The following is a 14,369-nucleotide window of genomic DNA, read 5'->3' on the forward strand; positions in this document are numbered from 1 at the left end:
AGTCCATTGTACCCTGTGTGGACCCTGAGAGACTAAAAAGGCTAAGATCTTTGAGCATAGAGAAGAAAAATGTAAGTCAATTTAATTGTATTGGACGAAAACTGCAAAGTACAGAACAAAATCAATCTTTGAAGAGCCAGGTAGTTGTTTTCTTCTCTGTGTAGCTTAAACTTATCTTTTGTATGGTTCTCCATATTAAGATTAAGATTTTAGTTAGAAAATATTTGGATTCTTTTGATACCTTTGTTCTGATCCCTTCACTTTGGACTGATACTAAGGAAGAACATCAGAGTTCCCCAAAAGGAAATTTAAAACCACCTTACCTGTTTCTGGGTCAGCAGAACTTCCTGGTTTCCCATTTGGTTTTGGATTTGCTTTTTTTGTTGTTGTGTTTTCTGCTGTATGTTGATTTAAAAAAATAAATAGAAACTGTTAGAACAATCTCTGAAGTGGTTCTACCTGATCATCTCAGTCCTCTGACCTCCAGGACAGGTGTATTTGCCCATTTCCAGTGTCATTTGAGGCAACAGAGGATGCTTGACAATTATCACGGCTTGGCTCACTGCAACTAGAAAGGAGCTTGGAGCTGGTAAGCAGCAATATTGTGTTGATGCAACTGCTCTCAGGAGCAGATGCAACCTCTGCAGGAATGGGCAGGCTGACCAACCCTAATCACATCAGCTGGCATGGCATGGATGCCTGCCTTCTTATCTCCCTCCCCCACTAAGTGCTGGCCAACAACATCCCTTGGGCCTGGGGACAAATCTGCACTTGTTTAACAGTATCATTCAGTCCATCCAAGTGTAGGCAGTGCTGCAGCACGCTGGCACTCGGTATCTCTGCTCCACTCTGATTCAGGTGGATCCTAATGGACTTTGTTAATCAGTGACAAAGCAAAAAAAAAAGAAAGAATACAAAATTTGACATCCTGATAGTACCCTGATTCCTCCTGACAAGTATACTTGTTAATGTTGTGTGTTTTAAAGAAGCTTCCTTGTTTAAAGGCTGAAAGGTTAATAACTGAACCCAGATTGTCTCCAGTGAATCAGGCTCAATTTTCTTGAGCTTATTGAAAGCAATCTGCTCCAAAGAAGCTAATTAGAGTGAGGAATACAGAATGTCTGGGCAATACTCTCTATGTGTTTTCATATAGATTATACATTTCCTTCCTGCAATTCTGTGAAAGCATGGAGTTGTGTCTAGCTCAATTTCCATTTTAGCAGTGATGGTGAAGAAATCAAAAATCCCCCTCAAATAAGTGTAATTGGATTTGGTGTAGTACAACAAGAAGGATGCTCTGATACTGGTGCCTAAGGAACTGGTGCCTAAGGAACTACTGCTAGTAAAAATGGCAGTCAGATTCGCCAGCTTCCTGTGGCTGAATTGGCTGCTTAGATGAGACCGAGAATGGGAAAACTCCACTTCTATTTTATTAAGGATACTTAGTTGAAGCTTGTAATCCTAAGCAAGTAAGTGTGCTTTCTCTCTGTGTTTTTGTCATCTTCTGGTGGATTGTTCATTTTGAACTTGACAGTGGTAAGTGAGGAGGTATTGTTGCCATGTTTTGCTCCATGCAGGAGGGAAATGTTTCTACATTAACACAACCTGCTTTAACAAGCCTCCTGCTCCTCACATAGATGGGAGGGAAAGTGACACACAAAAAAAACCTTCTCTAGACTGAGATAAGGACTTTACTGAGCTAATGCAATGCACAATTACCTTAGCCTCTTTGCAAAAACAGCAGAAGCCAGCAATAAAATGGTTCCCCGCACCCAAGCAGGCAGAAGACAGCCCAGTGGAAAAGATCAACACCCCAAAGCCTGCAAACTGGAACAGGAAGCCTCTGAACTTCAAGCCCCATGATACCTTGCTCCAGCCAGCACTTTCCTTTTAAAGCTGGCATGATGGCAGCATGGTATTGAGTAGCAGCAGCAGATTCAACTCACCCCATGACAGTTATATAGAGAATGACAGCATCACCTCAGACCTGGATGCAGATGACCTTGAATCTAGTAACAAGTGAATGGAAAGCTCGAATTGTTTAGATTGCTCTGTCTTATGTGGGCTGTGGCTTTGCAAGTCTAGGTTTTGCCAGCTCAGAATGCTGGGTAGGATTTTGCCAGTTTCAGAATGATTTGCCAATGTCCGGAAAGCTTTGTTTTGTGGAACCTATGGCAGGACATAGTACACTTCAGAACTTGCTTGATCCCCCTTTGGCAACAGGGCTGGGTTACTGGCAGTGGATGAGATCTGATGTAGAGTCCACTTGAATTTGAGCCCTTTAAAGACTGGGTTTGAGCCTTTTTCTTCTGAAGAAAGCATTTATACTGGAATATCTGCCACTTGCTGCTGGTACTTTTGGCCTTGGCCAAAAGATGCTTGCAATAACTGTATCTATCAGGTAGAAAATGCCAAGATACTATGAAGATGGGTGGGTGGCACATTCCCTCCTAGATAAGGAGGTCTCTGACTTTTGGCAGCTCCTTCACTGTTTCAGAAGCTTTCCTGAATCTTTCTTTTCTTTCCTTAGAGCTTTGTTTTAAAGTGATCCAATTTTGCTTAAGTCTCCAAATGTTACAGCTGAAAAGAGATGCTGAGAAATAGAGGTTTATTGTTGGATTGTTGGTGGGGGTTTGGTTTTGGTTTGTTTTTTAAAGGGAAATATTTTTTTTTAAGTACACAAAATATCCAGGGGGTGGAGGGAGAAATACTTCCAACAGCTTGCTCTGTCTTCTCTTTCTACAAAGTGGTGAATGTGAAAAATCTGAGAGTAATTAATCAATGTGAACTTTTCCAAATTCATCACTGTTAGAGTGCACCTGTGCCAAGCAGCATTGTGCTGATTCGGGGAGGGGGAAGGAAGTAAATAAAAGTGCAGCATATTCATCAACTACCTCTGGGCTTTGTGCCTCATTTGCAGAGCAGGGACCAGCGAGAGGCAGGATTTTGGTTCATGCTGAGCTAGTGCTGTACAAGAAGCAGAGATTTTGGCTAAAGGGCTAACTATATTCTGATCTTTTTTCCCCCTTCCACGCTCAAGGATCTAAGGAGAGTGGAGGCCATACCTGGGCACTGATGGTCATTTGTTCAGTCCTGTGTATTACACTGTCCCTGTAAATGTGCTTTCTGACAAGTCTGGCACGTTGTGGCTTGCACATAGCTAGTAATGCATTTATTGGCACGTAGTTTGGGAGTTTATTTTCTGGCGTGCTGGAGAAGAGCTCCACAAATGGTTGCTGGAAGTATGGTAGAGGTGTGTGGAGCTGATGTCCTCTTCTTTGGAGGAGGACTCCCCTTTTGCCTAGCAGTGATTAGCATCTGCTGAGTGGTCTTAGAACCACAGAATGGTCTGGGTTGGAAGGGACCTTGAAAGGTCATCTAGTCCAAGCCCCTCTTGCTCATGTTCAGTGTGCTTGTGCCTCAGCTTTCCTGGCTGGCCCATGCACCCCTTTGATTCATGTATCTGTCAGCCTTGTCTAAGCAATTGTGGTCAGGCAACTGGGGGAGAGGGGGAAGTGAAGCTTCCCAAGCAAAAATTAGCAAACTTGTGAAACACATTCATTTTCATGTTGTTTTCAGTATATTGTCAGCTATGCTGCTTCAGATACAGGAACATTTTATTTCCCTTCCCTTCCGTTTCCTTTTGTGCCAAGCCATTTCATAGGGGAAAAAAAAACCCTGAGATTCTCCAAACAGTGCTAATTAGAAATTGCCCTAGAGGATGTTGGAAATAATGGAATATCTATATGCTGGCATCAATAATAGTAATATATAATTATGCAGTACTACTTATTTGTTGTGAGATAATGAAAATCCCTGCCAAATGTGGAAGAAATAATTGGAGGTTCTGATATAGTAGTTCTGAAAGTTCATCACAGTTTTCTGTTCATGGATTCACAGGAATGAAAACTGCTTTTTGTTTGTTTCAGTCACCCACAAAGCAGCAATACAGAGTTCTGGGCAACTTCCATACTCTGATGGTTAACCTTTCCTAGAACAGGAAAGCTATTCCTAACCTGTGTATTCTTACCTTTGTTATAAACTTCTGGAGAGATCATACAAAGAAGGATTTCCAGCACTGAAATTCTCAGACTGCATGGTAGTGTCCATTCAGTTCTTTGAAAGGAGAGAGATGCTAGGCTGTGACTGTCTGATAGCATTCAGGAACTGCACCTGGGGTGGAAATAAATAATAAAATAAATATAAGCATTTATTAAAGTCTGCAGAGAATCAAGGACAACTACAACCCATGCCTCCCACAGACATGTCCACTGCTTTTTAGCTGCCCCCACTCTTTGCAGAGGCTGTCATACCCATTTTCTCTCAGCTTGTGTGTTGTGTCTGGCTTTTAACTACAGGCACTTACAATTCCAGCAGCTCAGTAAGCTTGGCTGAGTTAACTACCTTGAATGCTCAACCTGTGTATGCAGGCTGGACTGATACCAGTCAGCTGCAACGATGCACACCAAGTCAAATGAAAGGAACCACTGTGGAACTTAAACATCCTGCTCTCTAAGCCTAAGGTTGTACCCCAACTGTTAGCCAAAGCCATCAAAACCCAGCACAAGCAGAACAGCTGTCAGCATTTCACATATAGATCAGTAATATGATTTATTGCTCTTGAAAGGATTGATAATAAACTGGACTGGCAACTTGTGCTATTGCAGACCTTGTTTATGAAGTGCTCCTTAGTGCTGAAACAAATAGGTGCTGAAGGAAACTGAGTGTCAGAAAGCTCATATGAATCCAGAACATCTCATGATGGTACAGTACCAGCCAAACTATTTGACTTACCCTGTCATCCACCAACGTGTCCATCATATTGGATTTGACTTTGATGGATGTGAATTGTTGTTGGCACTCCTGCCACTCCACTGCAGGTATGGGAGGGTAAGAGTTGTCTGTGTCATGCAGTATTGTAACAACCAGAGGGTGATAGGGATCAGCATGAACTGAGTAAGGCTCTGAGGTGTGCTGCAAGACAACCTTCAGGATGATGTGTTTTGGTGTGTCTCAGCCTTTTGGAGTTTTTCTAAGGGCATCATTGCTCCTTGGAGTCTTCTTCCTTATGAAGAAAGCAGCTGGACTATTTAAATCTATGCTCACAAGTCTAACTAATGCAGGTGTGTCAAAAGATACCATCAACCTGGTGGTCTTGAGTGCCACCAGCTCAGGCTGTAGCTGCTTTGTCCCCAGTGTAGACTGCAGCGAGCTGGGAATTAACAGGACTGGCTCAAGTCAGAGCATTCTAGGTTGGGATACTGAACATGGAAGCTATGAGAAATGGTGCAGTCTCTTAGGATTGCCATGTGCTTCAGGACACACTGGGTCAGGCTTCTACCTCTCCTTACCTCTGAGAAAGTTTAATGTTTTAAGCTCTCTAGGTCAGTCTCCTGATGGCATAGCTCAATCATGTTCCATCAGAGCATGCACTGAACTGGACTGTGTGGATTACAAAATTAACACCTGATGTGTATGGAGAGCTGCTTCCCTTCCCTCCTCACCTTCTCCTGTGGGTCATTAGCATCCTGCCCTCTCGTGATACCCCAGCATTTGGCCACTGGGGACCAAAATAAATTAACATAATGCAGGACCATCTGACAAGGATTTGAGGACTGCAGTTTTAGAATAAATATCTAATGTAGGAACTCAAAAGCACTCAAGTTGTGGCTCTTTACCAATACCTTAAGGTTCTCCATGCTTTGTCCCATTAAAAAGGGCAGGTTCAGATAATGTTCCAGCAGTATTCTGTTGGCAACATCTCTTACCCGGTCTCTCCTTCTTGGCTGCTGGCTCCTTGCAAATCTTCACTTGTGATTTTGACTGACTTCCCTAGTCAGAACAAGATGTTGCTTTCAAACACAGCCTGCATTTCTACTCAAGGTGAGAAAACTGCAAAACTGTCACCATGGTTTGTTTCCACCTGTGTCCCTTTCAGGTTCTTCTGCTACTTATGGCATGAGATGTGTCAGTGTTTGAAATGCAGTCAGAAATCCAGATTTTCAGCCTTAATGGCTGTCAAACAGACTTTTAATCAGGTGTCTGAAACCAGGCAGCTGCCTGGAGTGCAGCGTAGCAGCATTGCAGAGAACATTCTTTGTTTATTACAAAGAACAAAGTAGATTATAAAATTCAATATAAATTCTATGATACTCCATGGTCTCTTTGTGTTGCATGGTGTTACACCCTAAGATGCAGCCGACAACCTCCTTCATCCCTTACTGCTCAGCACCTTGTTAGGGCCTTCAGGAAACTGCACGTGTACCACGAGCCATCATGTTGTGAAACAAACTGCCTTCAGAACTCTTGTCTGAAAGATGAGGTTTTAACTACTGCTTTTAACTGCCTGTATTTCACAGCTAAAAATGCCTTAATGGAAATGGAAAGTTACTCTATTAAAATACATTTTCCTCTAAAGAAGAGGGAATTGAGATGCCATCTGTAGTACTTCTGGCTTCCATTCAGCCCCTTCAAATGAATGCCAAATTAACAGCAGCACTTCACCCTCCCTGCTTCCTTCTCCATCCCATAGCTCTTTCTCTAAGGTTCTCCTTGGGAAAGTAGAGAATTATCACCTCTGCAAAAACTGCAGTGGGAATTTTTCCTTCCTTATGTGTTTATTCTTCTGCAGGGAGGTTGCTACATACCTGGGAAGGTTGAGCAGAAAATCACATTGGTTCCTGCTGTGATGTTGCTTGCGGTTGCTGTTCTCCAGGACCACTGATTAAGGTCCACAGGCATCCTCTGACATTGGTCTCCACATATTTCCCTCATCTTCAAGATCTTCACCTTCTTGTTTCTGGGCCCTCTTCCTCTTTCTGAGACCACTTCCTTTCAGGACCCCATCTCATGGTACCAGCTCTTTTTTATTCTGGGAACCAGGCTCACAGTTTCTCCAGTCCCAACAGTGTATGTGCAAAAGCACAGCAGGTGAACAGACCTCTTGTCTGGTGAGTCCATCTCATGTCTCTATTAGCTGGAGGATTTGAGATGTGGCACTTCTCTTTAATTCATCTGCTACCAAATTTCCAAATAGCCCATAATTGTTGCAGGTAGTAGCTTTCCTGCTTGAGCATTCAGGAGCTCAGCTTTGGGCACTGACCCTGCACTTACTGGCGTCTGTTGCCTCTGTGTGTTTGCAATTTCAGCTGATTTTTGCAGGAATTACAAGTGTGCAACTCTCTCCCTTTGTGCCACGTGAGATGCAATTCCAGCCTTGGACCAGGACACCAAAAGAAGCAGAACCTCATGTTTTAGTGGCTTACTTTTAATATATATAGGTTTTAAAAATAATTTAAATTATGTAGGTGATTTTTTTTTTCAAGAGCAAAACACGTTTCTGAGGTGAGATAGAGTGCCAGTGTAGAAGGTATTGTTTCTGTCATGGTAGGCTGCCTCTGTTGTGAGGTGCTTGCTTGGTGAGCTTGCAGGTGCAGTGTTTTGCAACCTGTGGACTGTGAGGCTAGCGCAAAGCAAATTTCTCACGTTCCTGCATAACACAGTCCTGACTAGCTGAGGTTGCTGCCTGGGCCTTTTTATAACAGCACCAGCTAAAACTCTCTTGGATGCTTTACAAATTCTCTGCTCATCTCCCTTCTGAATAAAATCACTTTCTGTGGAGTTTTCTTGCTAATTAATTTAGGGGAAATATTTTGATGTGCCCAGGGAGGGCTCCTGCTGCCTGTGCCACTCTTTAGGTGGGAGGCTTTTTCTTTCCTCTCTCTCTCTCTCTGTGTGTGTCTTTAGGAAGAGGCTTAAAATGATCCAAAAGAGAGTGAAGCTCTGAATCCTCCTATGGACACTTGTTTGGTAGCCAGACTCCTGTAGTAGAAAATGCTTGGCCCAAGATCTCTTGAAGCTTGGTCTGGGCTTTGTGATCAGCATTGTCCCAGGGAAGCACAACTGTTTAGGAAATTTATAGATAGCAATTTGGTCTCCAGTGTAGCAGAGGATCATCTGTTAATTGCTTTGAAGATTAAAGTCAAGACCTTGAACCGGTATCTGAAACTGAGTTTAGAGATAAACCCCAGCCGTGAACTTCTGTCATGTCCTTCTCAAAGCTCTTTGGTGTTTAGGGGATAAGAGATTAGCATCATATCAAGTACAGCATCTAACTGATGTAAAAGATTCTTTTTATGGAGACCTAAATTGTTCTGAGGGCAGAGCCAGTTCTTCTCTCTAGATCTGTTTTCCAGGGATCTCTTCAGATACGTCAGCCAAGGACAGCCTGTGAGTGTTAAGCCAGGTAGCCAAACTGAAATGCCAGGAAGCCAGGCAAGTACTGATAGCATCCACTGTGTACATAACTGCCACTCTGCTTTGCTGATAAGAATTTTGACTTTTAAATTCAGATGAATCTAAAGTAACATTTTCCCAGGAGTGCTGTTCTCTCTTTTTGATGAAACAATGCTCGCTTTCTTCTCGTGCTGCACTACGCTGCTCACCCCCCCAACTCAGTCTGGATTGAGTTGAAATCTTTTGCTTAATGAAGTGAAACATTTTATTCTGAGGTTGTTAACCATTTTGTCATAACCTCTTTTTTCAACGTGGCTTCATTTCAAAATGTCTCTCTTTTCCTCCATGTTAAAGATGTTGAAGGTAAATGTTTTTGGCAAGTTAAACAATTTGTTTAGAGATGTTTAGAAATAACTCAATTCCCAAGCAGGTTTGGTTCCATCACTCTAAATGTCATTCTTCATCATGAGCATCTCCATTAGTCAAGTATGATGCAAGCAAATAGGGGATGTTTTCTCAGAGAGACTCTGCTGTCAGCAAGCGGGAGGCTGATTTGAATACAGTGTTTGTGAGCCCTGTGGATTGTGTTTGGGGGTTTTATGGTGTTTGGAAGCCATGCCTAAGGAATAGTTGTTGCACTAGCTAGCTAAAAGGACAAAGTGCAGACACTCCACACACTGCAGGGCTTGCAGCATGTGGTTAAATGGGGGATAATTAAGATCTTCTGAGAAGGGTAGTGACAGCAAGTTTGCTTAGGAGGGGATACATTTCAGAGGAAGAGAAAACCAGGCATTGAAGTCGAAGGATGAGGAAGGTGGGTGTGAGGAGCACAAGACGAGGAAGTAATTGGTGCAATGAAAAGTGGGAATGAACTGATGGTGTCATGGGGCAGCTCATGGGAGATAGCCTGACAAATGACCACCAGTGAGTAGCCTGATCAAAGGGTTTTACCATATAAACCCACCCCAAACCAAAAAGCCTTGGTCTACTTTGCTTACTTCTGCTTCTTCCTGGTTCTTCCCTAGATTTCCTTTCCTTGGATTGCCTTTCTTCAAGCTCATTTTTTATCATAAAAGCATCTTAAAAGTTAAGCTTCAGCAACCATTGCTTGCAGGTAGCAGAGATGTATCAGTAAGTTTTTGTTTCACACAGCAATTTGTTACCTGTGTTAAAAAATGTCCTCTCTGCAAAACAAGCCACAATCTTTATTTTATTGATAGAAATAAACCTCCTCAGTTCTAGTGCAAGATGTGCATGGATAACTGCTGGTTTATGTCCTGAGCTAATGACCCAGTGAGAGACACACAAAGGTTTCTTGCTTGCTCTGCTATTAGTGTTTATCTTAGTACTTATTTTAATACTAATTTCCCTAGGTTTGGGGAGGTAAAATGAGCTTCCTTTGCATGCATGAAGAAAACAGTTTCTACCTGAGTCCATGCCACAAAAAGTCACCTGAAAAGTCATAGCAGTTCTTTTTCCTCTGTGCAAAACTGAGGCCCCAGTGATCTGGAATTCTCCATCTCCAAGTGCTATCTATCATACTGTTACAAAAATCTTCCCACAGAGCCTCTAAAAGCAAAGCATGCTAGGGCAGTAACACACAAAATGATGACCTCCCTGCATTTCAGAGACACAGTGAAGAAAGTCTTTGTAGGTTCTGTGACTGGCATTCCACAGGTATGATATACAACAAGTATCTTTAGCAGATTTGTTACAGAAGTCAGAGCTGATAACAGCAGTCTTCAACTGTTTCAGACAGTGGCAGCTTTAAAGAAATATAAGCAGCATTTGAAAAGCTATCTATAAATTTTTTTTGAGGGGTGCAATGTGTGTGTCAGCTAAATTTGACTGTAGCAGTTTACAGACAGTCCTCATTTGGGTGAGTTTTGAAAGTTGCAGCCTGAAGCTTCAGTACATGTTGTCATGTCATGATTTCAAATCGTATCCTGGGCTGCATCTGGAGGAGTGTGGCCAGCAGGTCAAGAGCAGTGATTCTGCCCCTTTACTCTGCACTTGGCAGACTGCATCTTGAATACTGCATCCAGTTCCGGTGTCCCCATCATGAGAAAGACACAGTGCTGTTGGAGACAGTCCAGAAGAGGGCCAAAAAGATGATCCAAGGGCTAGGACAGCTCTGCTATGTGGACAGGCTGAGGGAGCTGGGGTTGTTCAGCCTAGAGAAGAGAAGACTCTGGGGGAACCTTTTAGCTGCCTTCCAATACCTACAGGAAGGCTGGAGAGGGACTTTTCATGAGGATGTCTAGCAGTAGGGGGAATGGTTGGAAGCTGAGGGGGGGAGTAGGTTCAGACTGGATCTTAGGAAGAAATTGTTCAGTAAGAGCGTGGTGAGATTCTGGAACCAGGCTGCCCAGGGAGGTTGTGGCTGCCTCTTCCCCGGTGGTGCTGAAGGACAGGTTGGATGAGGCCTTGAGCTGAGTCTAGCAGAGATGTTTCTGCCCATGATAGCTACTGGACACACTATTACTTAAAAAGAAACTCCACAGGAAGTGGAGGGAAGGACAGCTAGAAGAGGGGGTATATAAGGAAGCTGCCCAAGCAGCAAGAGACCTGGTTAGGAAAGCCAAAGCAGAGATGAATTGAATCTAGCCAGGGAGGTTAAAGGGAACACTAAGAATTTCTACAGGTATACTAATGGCAAGAAGACAACTAGGGAAGGTGTGGGCCCCCTCAGAAAGGAAACTGGTGAAAAGGTCACAAGTGATGTGGAAAAGGCTGAGGTACTCAATAACTTCTTCACCTCAGTCTTCACTGCAAGGGCCTCTAGCCACACTCCTGGTGTCATGGAAGACAATGCCAGGGACCAGGAGGAAGAACTGCCCATTACAATGTGAAGATCAGGTTCGTGATCACCTGAAGAACCTGAAAGTGTTCAAGTCCATGGGACCCAACGGGATACATCCACGGGTACTGAGAGAACTGGCAGATGAGGTTGCTAAACCCCTCTCTATTATATTTCAAAAGTCATGGCAGTCTGGGGCAGTCCCCACAGACTGGAAATGGAGAGACATTACCCCCATTTCCAAAAAGGGTAAGAAGGAGGAACCAGGGAACTACAGGCCAGACAGTCTCACCTCTGTGGCCAGAAAGATCCTGGAGCAGATCCTTCTGGAGGCACTACTGGCTCAGAAGAATAGTGAAGAGGTGATTTGGAACAGTCAGCATGGCTTTGCCAAGGGTAAATCCTGCCTGGCCTTCTATGAACAGGTGAAAACATTAAGAGATGAGGGGTGAGCAACTGATGTCGTTTACCTGGACCTGAGCAAAGCCTTTGACACTGTCCCACACCACATCCTGGTCTCCAAGCTGGTGACACATGGGTTTGATGGGTGGACCACTAGATGGATAAAGAACTGGCTTGATGGCCCCACCCAAAGAGTGGCTGTCAATGGCTCCATGTCCCAGTGGAGGCCAGGGACAAGTGGAGTCCCTCAGGGATCAGTCCTGGGACCAATTGTGGTGGTTTGAGCCTTAACTGAGAGTTAAAAACTCAAATGGGGAAAAGGCTGAGAATCTCTTCCCCACTCCCCCCGCTCCTCCCTCCAAACAGGGAGAGGAAAAAAAAAAAAGGGTAAGGAGCAAATCCCCTAAACAACAATCTGGAGTCGGCTTGGAAGTAGAGAGGCAAATAATTTTTTCTTCAAATTATATATATATGACAATAACAGGGAAAAAAAAGGTTCACAAGGGCAAGGAACAAGAATGGATGGGAGTGGGACAGAAAAAGAATAATACAAAACCAGTCTTTCTCTGAGGAGGTGCGGAGGCAGCAGGGAAAAGGATCAGGTCCGGTCACGTGGCTGAGGAGCAGGAGGGCAGCTGCAGTAGCTCTCATCCAGCAGAGGCAGGAGCCAAAAAGGAGATCCCACAGCTATGATGTCCTGCTTTTTTTATACCCTAGCGGGGCAGGGAGGGGGGAGTGGAACAGACTCAGCTTTCCCAGGGGAAACGCCCTGCATGGAGGGTAAAGTACCCACAAGCCCTCCACCCTGCTTTCTTCTTTTGTTTTCAGAAAAAGGCATTAACCCACCACACCAATCTTGTTCAACATCTTTGTGGGTGCCATGGACAGTGGCATTGAGTGCACCCTCAGCAAGTTTGCTGATGACACCAAGCTGTGTGGTGCAGCAGACACACTGGAGGGAAGGGATGCTATCCAGAGGGACCTGGACAGGCTGGAGAGGTGGGCACAAGCCAACCTCATGAGGTTCAACAAGACCAAGTGCAGGGTCCTACATCTGGGTCGAGGCAATCCCAGGCACAAATGCAGGCTGGGCAGTGACTGTCTGGAAAGCAGTCCTGAGGAGAGAGGCTTGGGGGTACTGGTGGACAAAAAGCTCAACATGAGCTCTCAGTGTGCACTTGCAGCCCGCAAAGTCAAACAGATCCTGGGCTGCATCAGGAGAAGTGTGGCCAGCAGGTCAAGGGAGGTGATTCTCCCCCTCTGCTCAGTTCTGGTGAGACCCCACCTGGAGTACTGCCTCCAGTTCTGGAGCCCCTATTACAAGAGGGATCTGAAGGTGCTGGAATGTGTCCAGAGAAGGGCCACAAGGATGATCAGAGGGCTGGAGCACCTCTCCTATGAGGACAGACTGAAGGAGTTGGGGCTGTTCAGTCTGGAGAAGAGAAGGCTCTGAGGTGACCTAATTGTGGCCTTCCAGTATCAGAAGGGGACCTACAAGAAGGCTGGGGAGGGACTGCTCAGGATCTCAGGTAGTGATAGGACTCAGGGGAATGGAATGAAGCTGGAGGTGGGGAGATTCAGGCTGGACGTGAAGAGGAAGTTCTTCACCATGAGAGTCGTGAAGGAAGCCCCGGAATGTGTTGTCCAGGGAGGTGGTTGAGGCCCCATCCCTGGAGGTGTTCAAGACCAGGCTGGATGAGGCTCTGGCCAGCCTGATGTAGTGTGGGGAGTCCCTGCCCATGGCAGGGGGGCTGGAACTAGATGATCCTTGTGGTCCCTTCCAACCCTGACTGATACTATGATGCTATGATGATGGGGAGGTTGGAGTAGATGATCTTGAAGCTCCCTTCCAGCCTGAGCTATTCTATGATTTCTTCAGTGCAGAGGTGCCTGTGGGAACGAAGATAATGTTAGAGTTTAATCTAGGGAAAATTAATTGTGATTTCTTTTAATTTTCTAATAGAATTCTAAATAGCAGAGTGTTGTATTTTAAGGATTAAAATTGAAACCAGATTATTGATTAGGTAAGTTTTCAAAGGCTTGTTTGGACTGTGCTTTTCTGTTATTGATCATCTCTAGCTTCAAGGTATAGAAAGAGCTGCTTTGTATTTTGAGAGAAACCAGGATGCCAGTTGAACTTTTCCCTCTATGGTCTTTCATCCACACGCTGAAAAATTCTCTTTTGGGCCAGTGTGTGAGATATTTCTGGCACCTGCACCTCTCACTGACCTAAGAGAGATCAGCAGGTAATACAGTAGCCTGTGGTATCAGCCTGCTGGAGCTGAGCAGAATTTAGTGAGCATCCTTTGAAATCCCATCTGATAGCAGCTGTTACTTAGAAAGCTTAAAATACTTGTTGCAGATATCTTGTGACGTTCCCTTCCATCGTCTCTGTGATCAAAATTAATTAATCATTGTAAACAAAGCAGGAGCATTCAAAGACCTCAACAATATTGCACTGATTTCTCTCTTTCCTATTTCTTTTCTGCTTTTGGGCTATAAAGCTCCTTATAATTGAGTAAATCTTTTCAAGTTAAATAAATCTTAGCAAAAGGAAAATACTTTTGATTTTGGAACAACAATGACAATATACGGGGGGGGGGGGAATAACTTTATTCTGCATTGATGAGAACTTCACAGTTATCAGTCTGTTGAAATTGTACAGACCAATTGCAGGTGTAACATTGATTTTAAATACTCTTTCCCCCCCTCCACAAAGTTGTGGAGTGCTTGGCTCTGTGATTCTGACTAATGCCTATCTACAATACTGGGCCACTTCCTTGTCAACATAAATTTGTGAAGATGCATTGATTACAGGAGCATCATCAGCAAAGAATATAGACTGTTCTGAACGATCCAGCTAGGGCATGAATTATCCAGTTGTTGCTGAAGTAATAACTGCAATATCCTAAATAAAATTCACCAATTACTT

The sequence above is a fragment of the Melanerpes formicivorus genome, unplaced genomic scaffold (assembly GCF_026170545.1).
Source record: "Melanerpes formicivorus ecotype bairdi unplaced genomic scaffold, bMelFor1.0.p_v2 SCAF_24, whole genome shotgun sequence".
NCBI lineage: Eukaryota > Metazoa > Chordata > Aves > Piciformes > Picidae > Melanerpes > Melanerpes formicivorus.